This window comes from Diabrotica virgifera, chromosome 1 (genome assembly GCF_917563875.1).
Source record: "Diabrotica virgifera virgifera chromosome 1, PGI_DIABVI_V3a".
Taxonomy (NCBI): Eukaryota; Metazoa; Arthropoda; class Insecta; order Coleoptera; family Chrysomelidae; genus Diabrotica; species Diabrotica virgifera.
Genome location: NC_065443.1, coordinates 306894819 through 306914214, shown reverse-complemented (window position 1 = coordinate 306914214; position 19396 = coordinate 306894819).

Genomic DNA, 19396 nt, shown 5'->3' with positions numbered 1-19396 from the left:
CCGTAGAAATTCTTCGATGTCTGTACCAGCCCTCCAAAGGGAATTCAGGCATGCTACAGGTGTCAGGGTATCGTTGTCTACAAAAAGAAGAAGAATTTTAGACTCAGGTTTGAGGAGTCGTCGACCAATAAGGGTTCCTCAGCTACAACATAGACATGTTTTGGATTGCTTCCAGTGGGCTCAAGAATACATAGAGCTCCCCCAACTGTTTTAGAATTTTGTCCATTTTTCAGACGATACCAGAATCTGTTTAAATAGTGATAACCGGCGAATTTGTTTGTGGCGAGAGCCAACAAGGACTGCACAACTAGCCACAAACGAATTCGCTGGTTATCACTATTTAAACAGATTCTGGTCTCGTCTAAAAAAAGCTCAAAATTACAAAATTGTTGGGGGAGCTGTATGTGTTCTTGAGCCCACTGGAGGCGGTCCAAAACATGTCTAGGTTGTAGCTAAGGAACTCTTATTGGTCGACGAATCCTCAAACCTGAGTCTAAATTTCTTCTTTTTATTGTAGCCAACGATACTCTGACTCCTGTAGCATGCCTGAATTCTCTTTGGAGGGCTGGTACAGACACAGAAGAATTTCTACAGATGGAAATTCTGATATATCTTTTCTGTCGATCGTTGGTAACTCGGGGTCTACCAGACCGAGCTCTATTCCGTATCGAGTTTGTCTCCAGGAACCTACTCCATATCCTTGAGACATCACTCTGAGAAACACCCACATTTTCCGCCACGAACCGCTGTGAATGGCCTTCTTCAACTAAATCGATAATTCTTATAAGGTGCAACTCAGAAATTAAAGTACAATTCATTTTTAATCACGTTTTCAAAAATTTCACCAGAATAAATTTTTCAAATGTTTACACCTTATCAAAACCAGGTCAATTAAATGGGTAATCCAATAAAATAAAAAACCAAAAATGGTCTATTTTTTATAAAAAAAGGTCCATTAAAGATGTGATAAAGATACGGATTTATAAAAGCGTAAACATTGTGACTTCGAGGGGTGATGCATAACTTTTGAAACTATGTGTACCAACGCGAGTTTTATGCCTGGTTGCACCAACAGATCTTAAGCTCCAGATTAGCTAAGCTCTGCTTATAGATATGACCACCGGAAGTATCACTTACGTTGCACCATAATTTTGGATTCTTACCTTGTTATCAAGTATATCTATTATTATATTATGATATTCCTATTATATTTTATTGTAATTATATTACATTAATTCTTATGATATTCTCGGCTTAAGTCCAAGATCTGTTGGTGCAACCAAGCATTAATGACCTAAGACGAGCGTTAGCATGTGAACGGTCTTCAGTAAAATGTATGTAGTTGTAATCGCGCGTTACCAAAACGCGCGTTAAGCGCCTGTCATGAGAACGGGGCCTTAGCTCATTCCCCATATCTTCCACGATTTTTGAAAAAACTCACTCTTTTATCATGTAAAATTTGAAGTTTTCAGCATGGACTTGGAATTCGAAATTTGGAAAAATTTCGGGAAAACTTTTAGAGATTTATTCGGCAGCAAATATTTCTTGGGGATTTTTTTTGGCCTAGATATTTTGTGGGGTATTTTGTCAAAAAATTTGTGGGAATTATTTGTCCGGGATTTTTTGTGGGGATTTTTTGTCCGGGAATTATTTGTCCGGGGATTTTTTGTCCAGGGATAATTTGTTTGGATTTTTGTCCGGGATTATTTGTCCGGGGATTATTTGTCCGGACCCCGTGTAGAAGTTCACACTGTCAATTGGTTGTTGATTAACTAAAAACTGTGTATTTAATATTTCGAACTTACTGACTACTCTATGTACTTTGTTTTACTATGTACTTTATTGAGATCGTAGACTATCTGCAAAAAACTACTGCCCCGAAGGCATATCTAATGTTGTTTAGACGCACACTGTTGACTAATACGCCTTCCTGTAGTTCTCCCAGTGCTTGCTCGAAGATATATTCTGCTGAGTAAATATATATTAAATAACACCGGGGACAGAATGCATCCTTGTCTCACTCCTCTATCTATGGAGACTGCCTCAGTCAATTAGTCGTCCACTTTAATATTGGAAGTTTGGTTGTATTATCAATTACATATGATTCTCAAGTATCTATCATCTAATCCCGCTGCTTTCAATATTGCTATGAGTTTATCAGGTTTTACTCTATCAAATGAATTTTTTATCGATAAAACAAATGTACACGTCACAGCTAACATCCATGTATCTCTGGAAAAGCATTTGGTAGAGCGTCTCGGGGGCTTAAGGCATCGCAGAATCAAAGCCTGTGTCCATGCTACCAATTCTTCGCATTTTTTGTATATTCTGCCATGTATCACTTTCACTCAGACCGAAAGACTCAAGATGGACCAGAAAACTAATTGACTGGCTCCCAAAAGAAGACAAACGCAGCAGAGGACGACCGCCAATACGCTGGATAGACGACATTAAACAAATGTCCAAGAAATGGCAACAAGACGCACAGAACCGTGGAGAGTGGCGAAAAATGGGAGAGACTTATGTCCAGCAGTGCACAGAAGAAGCTGCATGATGATGATGGTGATGATTACTTTCAATTGGTCTAATTTCGACCAATGGTAGGACAGCAATGGTGGTCGATTTTCGACCAATGCTTGCTATCGGTGATTACCTATGGTGCAGAAACATTACCGCTCACAAAGGAAAACGCACAAAAACTAAGAGTAGAGCAAAGAAGAATGGAGCGATCAATAATAGGGGCCACTCTACGAGACAGGATTAGAAACGAAGATCTACGAGCTAAGACCAAAGTCATAAACGTCATTGAAAGAAGCTGTAACTTAAAATGGAAATGGGCTGGACACGTTGCCAGAATGAAGGACGGAAGCTTGTTACGGTTTTTTTCCTCCACAATTTATTCATGTACGTTAAACTGAAAGAAGTTTAAATGCTTCAAAACCCCCCTGGTTACGCCTATGGTAGTTACTATAAAATGGTTGGTTTGTTTGCAAAATGGGTCTGTTGAGTTGTTTTAGGAATGTCTGAGAACACAGAACTGTGTGTGTCTTTTTCTGGCTCACGGTCTTTGTGTAGGTTCTTGTCGTATAACTGAGACAACCATGGTGTACTTCGATATTCGTTTGGGGATCGAATGACATTGAGGTAAGACGGATCACATCCGGTCTGTCCATCTTGGCCAATTTGGTTCTTGTCTTGACAGTGCTGGGCTATTGTAAGTGTTAGAATTTTTACAATATCCCCTTTTCATCCGCCATAAAATCGCACGGTTTTACGACAAACCATCGCCGAAAGGCATGTGCTAATGACGGATTTGTGAGGCGATGTTATATTTGTGAGCGGATGAAAAGTTTTAGCGACATAACCTCAGCTTGGTACACGCTTTCCCACCATTGTCAGCATTTGATGAAAGACATCGTACCAAACTTCTCTTGTGGCCACATACCATCACAGGTAAATCTATTTAAAGCTATTACTAAGCTTATAGCCTCTAGTATTTCTACTGTCCCGTATAGTCCCTACTGACAGTGTATTTTCTCTCCGTGTTAGGCTAACTTCTTGATTACACACCTTGGGGACTAGTGGCTGTCCAATACTCCTAGTACCTAGTATCTAGTAACCAGCATTTAGTGTAACCAGAATCACCACCACTGGAACACCCACCTACAAGACCCGTAAGCAAGAAGAGGAAGTCAGTATTAACCGTATCACCTCTATTTTTATATATTCCATATACCCTATACTGTGTCTATACCTACCATTTTGTTCAGATCTAAGTCCTTCCTGTTACCCTCATTGTACGCCTGAATTTAGCGCTATACGAGGGTATTAACTTTAACAGAGTAATTACAGGGTCACAGTATATAGAGGTTTCACAGTAAAACCACTCACTCCTCTGTCGGCGCTTTGATCTCAAGAAGTAATACCGGCAGTAAGCAATTGGTAATTCACCAGAGGTGGATGAGGGTTTTCCCTGTTAAAATCCATACGTTTCTATACGACTAGCAATGCGAGAGTGGGGCAAAAGCGACTAAGAACATTGCACGGTCGCCATGCGCGACTACAGATTTTACTTCCAATTTTTCGGAGAGTGGTTCTACTGTCCCTCTTTATACTGTGACAGGGTAGTATATAAATATTTATTGTACTTGTTAATTCCACAGGTAGACTTGCATGTATTTGACCCTTCATGGTGTTAATTATTAACAATATCTGATAATAATACTAATATAGTATATTTACTGTACATATCTGATTCTTGCTTAACGTAGGTACGTTTTATACATCAGGGTGTAGTGAATATTATACAAGAATAAAAAACCGCTAAACGCCGTAAAAATGAGTGGCGCATAAAATATTCCAGCTACAAAAGATCTGATATGAATATTACGTGGCGCGAAAATGGATTTTCATTTGATGCAAAACAATATTCTAGTTTTATTTTAAAAGATTTTTCCATAATATTTGCTAAATTTGAAGTAAACGCGCCACAAAAGAGTAACTTTTATACAGTTTGAATTTTGAAACTCTTTTGTGGCGCGTTTACTTCAAATTTAGCAAATATTATGGAAAAATCTTTTAAAATAAAACTAGAATTTTGTTTTGCATCAAATGAAAATCCATTTTCGCGCCACGTAATATTCATATCAGATCTTTTGTAGCTGGAATATTTTATGCGCCACTCATTTTTACGGCGTTTAGCGGTTTTTTATTCTTGTATCAGGAGTTTTTCAAAGTTATTTATAAATTAAATGTATGAAGTTGAATACAATGTTCCTCTATTACACGTCAAGCTTTATAAATGGTCACCTTTGTTGCATTATCTCCCAAATGATCTAGTGTCCATCGAATGTACACTAGATTTTTTTTATTCGAAATAGATTGAAAAAAAAATATTGAGATGGCCGGTAAATGAAGTCGGACTGCCCGTTGCCAGATCAAATTTAGCGTCGTAACCACTACAACTACATAAACCATTTCGGGAATAATCGTTAATTGGATTATACTTTTGTAGCTTAATAACTTCTAAACGGCTTAACCGATTTTGATTAGTAAACATGAGTTTGAAACGTATTGACCAGTAATATCTGATGGATCTAAGGTCAAGTATGATAACTGAAGCTATTACAGGAATTATTGAGCTTGAGAAACCATTTTTCCCACAGGAAATAGATTTTATCATACTTATGAAGCCTATAACCTAAAAATTTCAAATTTTCCGGGATATGACGTATACACCGTTAAATTCGTCTTGAGTCCTTCTACAAACGCTAAGTTATTGGCGCAATTCGTAGGTTGAAATGTTGAGTAATTGTCGAAAAACCAAAATTTTCAAAGTTTAGTTTTTCAGTTTTTCAGCTATACTGAGCCGTGTGTATGTCTGATCCTGACGGCTTAAACACCATTTGAAAGCTTAAGTCAACACTATTAATTTGATGTATTTGCGGTTCTCCTGGCTCTTCTTGATCCGAATATATATACCCCCAAAACATATGCCGTTTTGTACCTACTAAGTCCTATAGCTGGCTTATGGGTGGTCAAAAGTCACAAACTACACCGGTTCTAAATCGGCCCTGACCCCCTCTTCAAACACAGAGGAAAAATATCAAATCGGTTTAACTTTCAAACACACATACATATATATCCACAAACATTTTCCCTTTTTTAAATAAAAATTAAGTCACATTTCTAAGCTCTATAACTTTTGAATGGTATAACCGATTTTCAAAATTAGACATGCGTTGGAAAGGTAATGATCAGTTTTATTAGAAGCCGCAAAGGCTCTGGTAATGTTCAAAATTAGACATGCGTTGGAAAGGTAATGATCAGTACTGTTAGAAGCCGCAAAGGTCGGACTTAAATTTTCGAAGTTTTTGGGAGTTTTGGGGACCAGAACGAAAAACAGACCCTAAATAGGAAGGGCCGTAAAATCGACACCGTTGGACCAAAATGGATGGTTGACATATGAATAGGTGAGTCTTTTTCTGAACTTGAAGATGGGAGTTGGCACAATTTTCAATTCAGTCAGATTTAGAAAATTGAAAATTTCGTGTATATAATAGTGTCGCGTGTAGGGGGATGTATTTCTGCGCCACTGGCGAGAACTGCCGTTCTCTGGTAATTTTTCCGATATAAAACTAACAGCTTCGATAACCAATAAATCGAAAACTATTAATTTTATCAAAAAAGTGTATAATGAACATTTTTTGCTTATAATTAATATTTTTACCAGCATTTGAGGTCAAAATATAAAAAAAAATTTCCACCCTCGAGATGAGGTGGCAACCACCCCATGGTAAAAGCGTCTTTCGGCATCATATAGATTTTGATCCTTGGACTATCCACTACTTGTTGTCAAATTTTCAAGCAAATCTATCCATTCTGTAAAAATTGCGAAGTGAAAAATTTCAGTTCCTGGACTAATTATACTTTTGGAGCTCTATAACTTCGGAACGGTTTACCTGATGTTGATCACTAAACATGAATTTTAAACGTATTGACAAGTAGTATCTGACGCATCCAAGATCGAGTATGATAACTGAACGTATTATAGGAATTATTGAGCTTGAAAAACCGTTTTTCCCATAAGAAATAGATTTGATTATACTTATGAAGCCTATAACTTAAAAATTCGAATTTTCCCAGATATGAGGTATACACCGTTAGACGCGTCCTGAGTTCTTCTATGAACGCTCAGTTATTGGCGCAATTCATAGGTTGAAATTTTGAGTAATTGTCGAAAAGCCAAAATTTTCAAAGTTTAATTTTTCAGTTTTTTGGCTCTGGTGAGCAGTGTGTATGTCTCAGCTTGATCGATTAGGCGCCATTTGAAAGCTTAACTCAACCCTATTGATTTGGTGTATTTGCGGTTTTCCTGTCTTTCCTTGAACCTAAGATATATACGCCCAAAAAATATGCTATTTTGTATCTACCTAGTCCTCTAGCTGGCTTACGGGTAGTCAGAAGTCAAAAATTAGACCGGTTCTGAATCGGCCCTCACACCTTCTTGAAACACAGAAAAAAATTCAGATCGGTTTAACTTTTCCACACACATACATACATACATACATACATATCCACAAACATTTTCCATTTTTTAAATAAAAATTAAGTCATATTTCTGAGCTCGATAACTTTTGAATGGATTAACCGATTTTCAAAATTAAACATGCGTTGGAAAGGAAATGATCTGTGCTATCAGAAGCCGCAAAGATCGGGCTTAAATTTTTGAAATTTTTGGGAGTTTTGGGGACGAGAACGAAAAACAGGCTTTAAATGGGAAGGGCCGTAAAATCCACACCCTTGGACCAAAATGGAGATGTAACATATGGATGGACGAGTCTTTTCCTAAACTTTAAGATGGGATTTGGCCCAATTTTCAATTCAGTCAGGTTTAGAAAATCGAAACTTTCGTGTATATATAGTGTCGCTTGTAGGGGTGTTGTGCGCCACTGGTGAGAACTGTCGTTCTCTGTGGATGAAATTTTTGGGAGTTTTGGGGACGAGAACGAAAAACAGGCTTTAAATGGGAAGGGCCGTAAAATCCACACCCTTGGACCAAAATGGAGATGTAATATATGGATGGACGAGTCTTTTCCTAAACTTTAAGATGGGATTTGGCCCAATTTTCAATTCAGTCAGGTTTAGAAAATCGAAACTTTCGTGTATATATAGTGTCGCTTGTAGGGGTGTTGTGCGCCACTGGTGAGAAATGTCGTTCTCTGTGGATTTTCCATATTTTAAAGGTATTAAGTTGTGTATGTATGTGATAAGTTAGGGCCTTTTTAAGTCATAGAAATATTTTATAGATAATAGTTCCTTATATTCTGATACAATTCCCCCTATTTTGTTTCATTTTCTGTTTTCCATTTTATGTTCAATAAATAATTGTAGTTACAGGTTTTTTTAATGCTCAGAAATAACCAGATCACCTTCTACTAACCCATAATAAATCCCTGAGATGAGATAGAGAGATTGACTGAATATTTTGCATTTTATTTTCATTATATTTATTCAGTATCATCTCTCGATCTTTATTTTTCTGTAACAAGATGGACTAAACTAGTTAAATGAAGACCAAGGGCCGATAAACGTAGCAGAGGAAGACCACCAATACGATGGCAAGACGACTTACGAAAGACAACAAAAAACTGGATACAGAAAGCACAAGATAGAACACTTTAGAGACAAACAGGGGAGGCTTATCTCCAGCAGTGGATCAAGAGAAGCTGATGATGATAATGATCACTTTCAAAAGGAGCTTAACTAGCATGGATCATAAGTAACGTATTTTCCATTCCTTTGGTATTTTTTCCACAATTAAGCATTTGTAAAATATTTGTTTTAATTCCTGTACTAAGGCTGAATGGGGATGTTTTAGCAATGCTGCAGGCATCTAGGGCTAGTTGCTTTATTATCTTTCATTCTTTTTAGAGCAGTTTGTATTTCGTTTTCAGATACTTCAAATACTACACATCTGCAACTTGTGTTTGTCTATCTCTTATCTCGTATGCTAGGGAAGTATATATGACATATTTTTTCTTGTAATAACCTCTGCTAGCTTTACTCTTTCATGGGTATCCTGTCTGAAGTTTCTCAACATTTTGCATGCTTGAATTGCTTTTGAGCTTTCCATTATGCTATCAGTATTACATTTTTTTGCCAAAGTGTGTTTTTTTTCTCTCTTTATTTCTTTCTTTGTTTCATTAGTCTATCTTCTGTATTCTTTTTTGTCTTCTTGGTCTTCTGTTAATGTTCTTGGTCTATTATGTTTATAATTTATCTCGTCATTTTCCATTCAAAATGCTTCTTCTGCTGCTTGGTATATTTGGGCTTTTATGTTTTCAGATCGTTCTTTATTATTATCCCCTGTATATTGTTTATATATCTCTCGTTTTTGTGCTAGTCAATTTATAAAGAAAAGATATTGACTCGTCATTTAGTTTATCTGTAGTGTACGTTTTGATTTTACGATTCACGTACATTTTATTTTTAATAAACTATTGTGATCGTTATTACTTAAGTTTATTCTTGATCTCATCAAATAGTGGTCTGATCACTGGTGGCGCCTCTATATACTCCTATCTCTTCGAACTTAATCATTGACTTTTGTCTAACAATTATAATAATATAGTCTGTTATTGATTTTAACCCTACTCATTTCTCAACCAGGCTTGGGGTTGGCTAAATAGTTATCTTTTGATGCTCCTTGTGATATAAGATACTGACAATAAATAAAAACAAGATCGTGGTATTTATTTAATTTGTTATAATAAAAAGTAAATATTCCATAAATCATAAACATCTAGGATATTTGTTCACCCTGTAACAATTATCAATAAAACATGTTAACAAATTTTCATTAAAACGCAATTTAATTTTTGGCTTATTTAAATTTCAACTTCTTTCCAACATTTATTCTCCAAACTTGCCTTATGCTACGTTTTTACTAAGATACTATTGAACTTTGGTATCATTAACATAAAATTTTGACCATTTGAACTATTAACTTGTGTTTCTACGAAATTAGGTATATTTTGATCAAACGTATGTTTTAAAGTAAACCGAATTTTATTGCGAGTTTTCTTCGGTAATAGATATATCGATATAATCTCAAACTTAGATTGAAGCGTATATTCTGCAAATAAAAAGTTAAAAGAATAAGTAAGAGGCATTTTAAATGTGAGTGTAACGGAGAAATTTAAAAATTTCTTGGACTGTACGAAAAAAAAAAATGAAGATATGTTGATCATTAAGGAAAAAAGAAAGAGGTCTGGATCCCGCATAAGAAAAAAAAGTTGATTAAGAGCAAGCTAAAAATTTGTTAATGGATTAACAGTGTCTAGTCGGACAAACATTAATATATGGGAACACTGGAACAGGGGAAGTTTTAATGGTGGAGCAGGTTAAAAATTTGGAACGTCAGACTATGAAAACGTCAGATGTATTTTGTCGGACAGAACTTCCAATTGATTTGTTGACCTTTCATTAAACTCTCAGGCAAAAATCAGACTGGTGTTTATCACCAACTGGGCACTTTAATGAGTGGAACACGAAGAACATGTCAAAAGACAGGAATCATGTTGGTTGGTATAAATCAGACTGGTGTTTATCACCAACTGGGCACTTTAATGAGTGGAACACGAAGAACATGTCAAAAGACAGGAATCATGTTGGTTGGTATGTAATAGCAGTCTGATTTTTGCATGAGAGTTTAATGAAAGGGTAACAAATCAATTGGAAGTTCTCTCCGACAAAATACATCTGACGTTTTCATAGTCTGACGTTCCAAATTTTTAACCTGTTCCACAATTAAAACTTCCCCTGTTGCAGTGTTCCCATATATCAAAGTTTGTCGGACTAGACACTTTTAAGCTATTAACAAATTTTCAGATTGCTATTAATCAACTTTTTTTGGTATGCTGGATCCAGACCTATCAGGTATTGGAAGAACAAATTCGTTCTGGCTACATAATATTAGAAACTGGACAGGACTAAGATTTTTTTTCCTGGAAGCCGTATACTATGAACCGGTTGTACTGCAGCCACTTTGCTTATTGTACATCTTCCATTCCTTTATGAAAGCCATTCCACAATTCTGGAACTCTGTATTAGCTTAATTATACAGGTCTAGTATGTGGGTGCCACATATATGTAGTCACTTCGTTGACTCCAAAAAGTGTTTGTTGACTGTTTCAGGTTCTGTGCCACAGAGTCTGTAGCTCAAGTCTCCACGAAACGGCCCCATTGTATTCAGATGCCCCTTAAGTGACCCATATCAATGACACTGTTATGTTGCGCCAGCTTATCCAGTTCGTGTCGAGATTCCCCACTAGTCTAGAGTTTACATTAGGGCTTATAAGAGCCCAACTGTCTGCTTGGGATGCGGGGTCGGCTTCCCTAATTGCATTTCTCCACAGAAATATATCTTTGGTCTTATCAATATTAATCCCATTTACCAATATGTCCTGCCTAGTCGTCTCCCCGCAGGTCTTCTTTGGTCTTCCTCTCCTACTCCTTCCAGGAATCTGCACTTCAGCTATTCTTCGCATTGGGTGATTAACGTCTCGACGTTGAACATGACCACACCATCTTACCTATGCTATCTCGTTTTGGCTTCAATTGGTGCCACACCTAGTCTTCCCCTAATATACTCATTTTTAATTTTATCCTTTTTTGCCACTCCACCCATCCATCTAAGCTACGCCTAAGCCGTCCACTATGAACAGGTTGTACTGCAGCCACTTGGCTTATTGTACATCTTCCATTCCTTTATGGAAGAAATTCCAGAATTCTGGAACTCTGTATTAGCTTAATTATACAGGTCTAGTGGGTGGATGCCATGTATATAGTCACTTCGTTGACTCCAAAAGGTGTTTGTCGACAGAGAGGAATTCGATCGCAGTCGGCCTCGCAGTCATGCAAGATATTGTTGACTGTTTCAGGTTCTGTGCTACAGAGTCTGTAGCTAAAGTCTCCAAGAAACGGCCCCATTGTATTCAGGTGCCCCTTAACTGACCCATACCAGTGACACTGTTATGTTGCGCCAGCTTATCCAGTTCGTGTCGAGATTCCCCACTAGCCTAGAGTTTACATTAGGGCTTATAAGAGCCCAACTGTCGGCTTGGCTATCTATGTTATTTTCTCTTGCACACTGCGAGATTGCAAACATCATCTTCATTATCTCTACCTTATCCCTATGTGGGGTCGACTTCCCTAATTGCATTTCTCCGCCGAACTCTATCTTGGGTCATATCAATATTAATCCCCTTTACCAATATGTTCTGCCTAATCGTCTCCCCGCAGGTCTCCTTTGGTCTTACTCACCTACTCCTTCCAGGAATCTTCACTTAAGTAATTCTTCGCATTGGGTAATTTACGTCTCGGCGTTGAACATGACCAAACCATCCTAATTGTCATCAATTGGTGCCACACCTAGACTTTCCCTATTATACTCATTTTTAATTTTATCCCTTTTTGTCACTCCACTCATCCATCTAAGCATTCTCATTTCCGCCACATGCATTCGTTATTCCTATTTCTTTTTCACTGACTAACATTCAGTTCCGTACATCAGAGCCGGACTTATGGCTGTTTTATAGAATTTTTCCTTCAGCTTCATTGGAATTTTTCTGTCACACAACACACCACTCGCTTCCTTTCACTTCATCCATCCAGCCCTAATTCTACTACAAGCATCTTCATCTATTTTTCCATTACTCTGTAATACCGAACATAGTTATTTAAAACTTCATCTTTAAACGAACATTCCACATACTCTGTTTTTGTCCTACTAAGTTTTTTCTTTAACCTTTTTCCTCCAGAGCTTCTCTCCACTGTTCCAGTTTTTGCTTTAAGTCTCTTTCAACATTTCCTAGTAACACTGCATCGTCAGCATACATTACGCACCATTGAATGTTACCCTGTAGTTTCGCTGTTATCTGGTCCAAAACTAATGAGAATAAATTGGAACTAAGCACCGAGCCTTGGTGCAATCTCACTTTCACATGAAACCTTATGGAAATTAGGTCCCTGTGGATTTATTTTATACTTTGGGAAAATACTCTTTAAAGCATTGTGATGAAAAGTTTCCATGGGCACAACACGATCGTATGGAGGATTTTCAAGATATAGAGGCACACACTCGGAAAATTATAAGATTTACTGTGTATTCCAATTCCCTGAGTAACTGGTTATCTGGCAACATGTAGAAGTTTGGATCAAAGAAAAGTACCAGTAGTCTTATATTTTTTCCTGGCTATCCAATGGCGACCTTCACTTTGACCTTGACCTTCAACGGACGTCACCTTATAGAGTTTCGTAGGTTTCGGCATTAAATTGATATAAACAGATTACTCATGATTTTTGGGATCGCTAAACACGAGTATGCCATCAGAATTGACCTCCGGAGCACGTGGTGGTCAGGGCCACTGCAAGGGACGTCATCTTCTAGAGTTTTGATGGTGTTCGGCATTTAATTAATGCAAATGAATTACTGGGTTTTTTGAGGTCGCTAAACACGAATATGACACCAGAACCGACTACCGGGGCACCTGGTTTCCAATGTCAATGAAAGGGGCTCCTAATGTTTCGAGGTTATAGGTTGTTGGGGTTGCTGAACACGAATATGTGATCAGCACAGACACAGGAGCACCTGGTGCCTAAGACAGGTTATCTTCTGGAGTTTTGGAGGAATCAAATTGGGGAATCAAATGGATTAGTCTTAGGTTTTTGGGGTTGCTGAACATGCATACACTATCAGATACGACACACGAATCACATTGTGCCTACGACACGTCATCTTCTGGAGTTTCGAGGGTTTTCGGCATTAAATTGATAAAAACGGATTACTCATGGCTCTTTGGGGTAGCTGAACGCTAATACGTCATCAGATCGGACCCAAGGAGCACTTGGTGCCTAAGGTTATTTATCTTCTCCAGTTTCGAGAGTTTTCGGCATTAAATTGATATGAATCGATACTTATGGCTTTTTGGAATTTCTGAATACGAATATACCATCAGAACAGACACCGGAGCACCTATCACCTAAGGCACGTCACCTTCAGGAGTTTCGGAGTTTTCGGTACTAACTTGATGCAAAAGGATTGGTACACACCGAGTACTCGCAGGTTTTCTGAGTTGCTGTTCAATGAAAACGTACAAATTAGTGAAACGTTTTTTTTGCTATTTGTAGATTTTTATTAAAATAATTATGTTGTGCTATTCAATTGTTTTAATTATTTATAAATATAAACTCAATTCATATCTGAAATTGTTTATCTTTCATTTATTTTAAGATCGATTTACTATATTCTATTTTGGTAGTGTTATTCATCGTGGTCACTAGGTACTTCAGAGTCTTTTATCTAAGTCACATTCGTGTTCAGCAACCCCAAAAACACAAGAGTATTCCACTTGCATCAAGTTAGTACCGAAAGCTCTAGAAACCCCAGAAGATGACGTGCCTTAGGCACCAGGTACCCCGGTGTCTGTTTTGATGGCCTATTTGTGTTCAGCAGCCTCAAAAACCCATGAGCAGTACCCATCTGTATTAATTTAATGCCGAAACCTGTCGAAACTCCAGAACAAGACCTGACTTAGGCACCAGGTGCTCCAAGGGTCGGATATGATGGCGTATTCACGTTCAGCAGCCCCAGAAACCTGTTAGTAATCATTTTACATTAATTTAGTACCGAAAGCTCTCGAATCTCCAAAGGTATTCGTGTAAGGGGTCTCCGGTCTTCGTTTGTTAGAAAAGATTCTAGACACCCTGTATAATTGTCGTGTTTGTCAGCATATCACGTTTGCTGTAAGATTATATTTCAACGGTAAGGAATCTAATTGCGTTGAATGATAAATAAGCCTTTATAAATTGCTACAAAGTATCATTTTAACAAAATCCATATTATTATTTTGTCTATCATGATTAATTCAAGAATTAAACAAAACACATTGATCTAAAATTTAGATTCGATAGAAACTACGATAAATTACTTTACACAATTTAAAATTTTAAATTTGGATTTACAGGATTATTCATAAATCGATTGTATCACAAAAATGTACATCAATAATGCTTATATTAGTTATTTTTTTTACAGAGCCACTTATTCTGATATCCAGAGACCTGTCAAGCGTCGTCGATGACACGGGGCTAGTTTAAAAGCTAGCCAGTAAGAGAATTATACCCCAGGCTGTGGGTGAAAAAACGTGATATAATTCAGGAATTTTTGAAACTTATCAGGTTTTGTAAAGGACGATACCAGAAATAACTTCTACTAAAATGTAACCAAAAATATTGTGCGCTTTTTTTTATTGCGATTTTTAATACTCTCAAGACCAGCAAAAATAAGAATATATAAGACAATAATTCGTCCCACAATAACATATGGAAGCGAAACATGGACTCTGAATCAGCGGGAAACGACAAAATTACTGGTACTTGAAAGAAATATACTGCGGACTATCTATGGGCCTTGCAGAGACGAGACAACAGGAGAATGGAGAAGAAGACACAATGATGAACTCCAGACAATATATGGAGATGAAAACATAGTACGCTACATTAAAGCAAACAGAATACGATGGGCGGGTCACGTGCTAAAATCAAGTGACGAAAGACTTCTGAACGCCACATTCTGGGAAAGGCCCGATGGAAAAAGGTCAGTTGGTCGCCCAAGAAAGAGATGGAAGGACGCTGTAGCCAGTGATCTACGCAAAATGGGAGTACAGCAATGGGAAATAGCTGCTCAGGACCGACAACAATGGAGGGAAATAGTAAACGCGGCCAAGACTCACATAGAGTTGTAGAGCCAAATGATGATGATGATGATGATGATTTTCATTTGTTAAATTTGCAATTTTTAATGATTTTTAATTTTGCAGCTTAGGATATTGATTTTAGAGAAAAACTTTTTAAAAGAAAGATTTAGTAAATTAAAAAACCTACATTTTGAGGTATGGTAAGTTTAATTTCGTTAATTGGTTATTGCAAAACAGCCTGCGAAAAGTCCAAAATGGCCGTTTTTTACAATTGCATTATTTATTGTACAAATAATTTTTTTTTATTTTTTTAAAGCTTTAAAATGAAGATCTTTCAATTTCAAACATAAAAAAAAATTGTAAAGCCAGATTAACGAATTTGTTGCTTAGATATTATAAATTGTTTATCCCAAGAGGTCAAATGTCGAAGGCTATAACTTTTTGAAAAAAAATCGTAGAGAGTTAGTGAAACATCCAATTTCCTTCTAAAGAGTTATATTTTTATATTCTGATGTAAATAAATGCGTAAAATATTTTCAAACCTCTAATTTTTGGGTTTGAAAATAAGGGGGCAAATTTTGTTATAAACATTCAGTGCTGAAGCAGCCCTGTACATCCTATGAGTTTTTAACTTAATTATTGTTGCTGAAGATGAAACGAAGATTTATAAAAAAATAAAAAATTTCTACGACCAACTGAAGCCGAGATCATTTTTGGGTTTGAAAATAAGGGGGCAAATTTCGTTAAAAACATTTAGAGCTGAAGCGGCCCTGTACATGCTATGAGTTTCTAACTTACAGATTATTGTTGCTAAAGACGAAACGAAGATTTATAAAAAAAATAAAAATTTTCTACAACCAACTGAAACCGAGATAATTGTTTTTTTTTCTTAAATCGTAGTGCCTTTATTTATAACAATTAAGAAATTATTTTACAGTCATTGACTAAAGAAAGACTATAATATTATCTTAAAATAAAAATTATTATAAAATATAATAACATTTAATTATTAAAAATTATTTTTAAAATCGGTGCTTTTGCAAGCGGCCGAATTTTGCAAATCGCCCTGCTCGCTTTAAATCCGCGCGCTCGGAAACTTTTTACGCATTAAATTTTGACAGAAAACAATTTAATAATATTACCATTATAATATAGTCTATTTACCACTGTATTTATTTTTCTTGATAAACATTTATATGTGAAATCCAAAACAAATAGTCACTTCTTCTTATGGTGCCTATCCGTTACGGATGTTGGACACTAACATGGCTATTCTGACTTTGTTGACTGCTGCCCTGAAAAGTCCGGTAGTGGTTAAGTTAAACCATTGTCGCAGGTTATGCAGCCAGGATATTCTTCTTCGTCCTGGACCTCTTTTCCCATGCACTTTACCTTGAAGTATGGTCCGAAGTAGGTCATATCGTTGTTCATTGCGCATTATATGGGCCAGGTATTCCAGTTTGCGACGTTTTATGGTTACGACTAGTTCGCGCTCTTTACCCATTCTATGTAGAACTTCTTCGTTGGTAACTCTGTCTATCCAGGAAATCCTCAACATGCGTCTATAGCACCACATCTCAAATGCTTCGAGTCTCTTCAGTGATGCTTCAGTTAAGGTCCATGACTCCACGCCATATAAAAGAAAGGAGAATACGTAGCATTTTAGTAAACGAACTTTTATTTCCAATTTTATATCGTGGCTGTTAAAGATTTTTTTCATTTTGACGAAAGCTGATCTTGCCTTCTCGATCCTTATCTTAATTTCCGTCGATTGGTCCCAGTGTTCATTTAAGTTTGCACCCAAATAACAAAAGTTGGTGATTTGTGTTATAGGTTGTTGGTTAACTAGTAATTGACCAGGTGGTATCCTATTTTTGCTTATAACCATGTATTTGGTTTTTTTGATGTTAAAATCAAGCCCAAACCTGCTACTTACTTCTGCCACCCTGGAGACAAGTGTCTGCAGACCTTCAAGACTGTCTGCAAAAATGACAGTATCATCAGCGTATCTTATGTTGTTCAATCGTTCTCCGTTTATAAGTATTCCCTCGTCTATGTCCGTTAGCGCTAGCTTCACAATGTGCTCTGAATATGTATTAAACAATAATGGGGACAATATACATCCCTGTCGCACACCTCTTTTTATCTTTATGTCGTCTGTTAACTGATCCCCTACTCTAACAGCTGCAGTATGTTCTTAATAGATATTGTTTATTATACGGCGATCTCTGCTGTCTAGACCAATTGAATTTAATATTTTCATCAGTTCGTCACTACAAGAAGAAAATATTTTATATTGTATATTATAGTAAGAATTAGCATTATTATTATTATATTTATGTAACAATGAAAAAATTTAAAATGTAGTTATATATTTCATATACAGTGTGTCCACGGTTAGGGTGCCCAAGAGAAAAAACTTTTTTATTTTCAATTTTAGCGAAAAATGTCATTCTTGATAAAAAGTTTTGCTTGTTCTAAAACCCCATAAAACGAAATAAAATTCTAGTTTTTCAAATCCTGCTTAATTTTGTAGCCAATTTTATGTAAATCCCTATAAATGTTTGCACTAAGTTCGAAATCGTAACAATAATCTAGTGTTGCCAAGCCACAATGTAGCTTAGTAACTGTCAACTCCGATAAATAATTTGCGAATTGTCAATTTTTTCGACAATGTTAAGCGTTAAAGAATTTATCGTGCGATAAATTTCATTATTAAAATTATTGGATTATTAATTACTTAATTAATAAATAATTTGATAATTCAAGGAGAACGACAAAGTCTGGCTTCATAATCCAGAGAAGCGAAAGGGTTGTTCTCCCAAGTTATTATTGTTACAATTTCGAACTTAGTGCAAAAATTTATAGAGATTTACATAAAATTGGCTATAAAAATAAGCAGGATTTGAAAAACTTGAATTTTAGTTCATTTTATGGGGTTTTAGAACAAGCAAAACTTTTTATCAAGAATGACATTTTTCGCTAAAATTGAAAATAAAAAAGTTTTTCCTCTTGTGCACCCCATCCGTGGACACACTGTATATGTATTATTTTTGTAATATTATTTCTTCATAAATGAAATTTCACATAATATAAAAGATTATCAAGAAAAACAAATACGGTGGTAAATAGACTGTATACTGTATATTATAATGGTAATATTAAATTGTTTTCTGACAAAATTTAATACAAGTTACGTAAAAATTTTCCGAGCGCGCGGATTTGAAGCTGGCCGGGCGATTTGCAAAATTGCCCGCTCACAAAAGCACCGATTTTAAAAATAATTTTTAATAATTAAATGTAATTATATTTTATAATAATTTTTATTTTAAGATAATATAAGTCTTTCTTTGGTCAATGACTGTAAAATAATTTCTTAATTTTTATAAATAAAGGCACTACGATTTAAGAAAAAAAAAACAATTATCTCTGCTTCAGTTGGTTGTAGAAAATTTTTATTTTATTATAAATCTTTGTTTTATCTTCAGCAACAATAATCTGTAAGTTAGAAACTCATAGGATGTTTAGGGCCGCTTCAGCTCTAAATGTTTATAACGAAATTTGCCCCCTTATTTTCAAACCCAAAAATTAGAGGTTGAAAAATGTTTTACGCATTTATTTGCATCAGAATATGAAAATATAACTCTTTAGAAAGAGATTGGATATTTCACCAACTCTCTACAATTTTTTTCAAAAAGTTATAGCCTTCGACATTTGACCTATTGGGATAAACAATTTATAATATCTAAGCAACAAATTCGTTAATCTGGCTTTACAATTTTTTTTTATATTTGGAATTGACAGATCTTCATTTTAAAGCTTTAAAAAAAGTTATTTGTACAATAAATAATGCAAATGTAAAAAACGGCCATTTTGGACATTTCGCAGGCTGTTTTGCAATAACCAGTTAACAAAATTAAACTCACCATACCTCAAATTGTAGGCTTTTCAATTTACTACAACTTTCTATTAAAAAGTTTTTCTCTAAAATCAATATCCTAAGCTGCAAAATTAAAAATCATTAAAAATTGCAAATTTAACAAATGAAAATCGCAATAAAAAAAAAGCGCACAATATTTTTGGTTACATTTTAGTAGAAGTTATTCCTGGCATCGTCCTTTACAACACCTGATAGG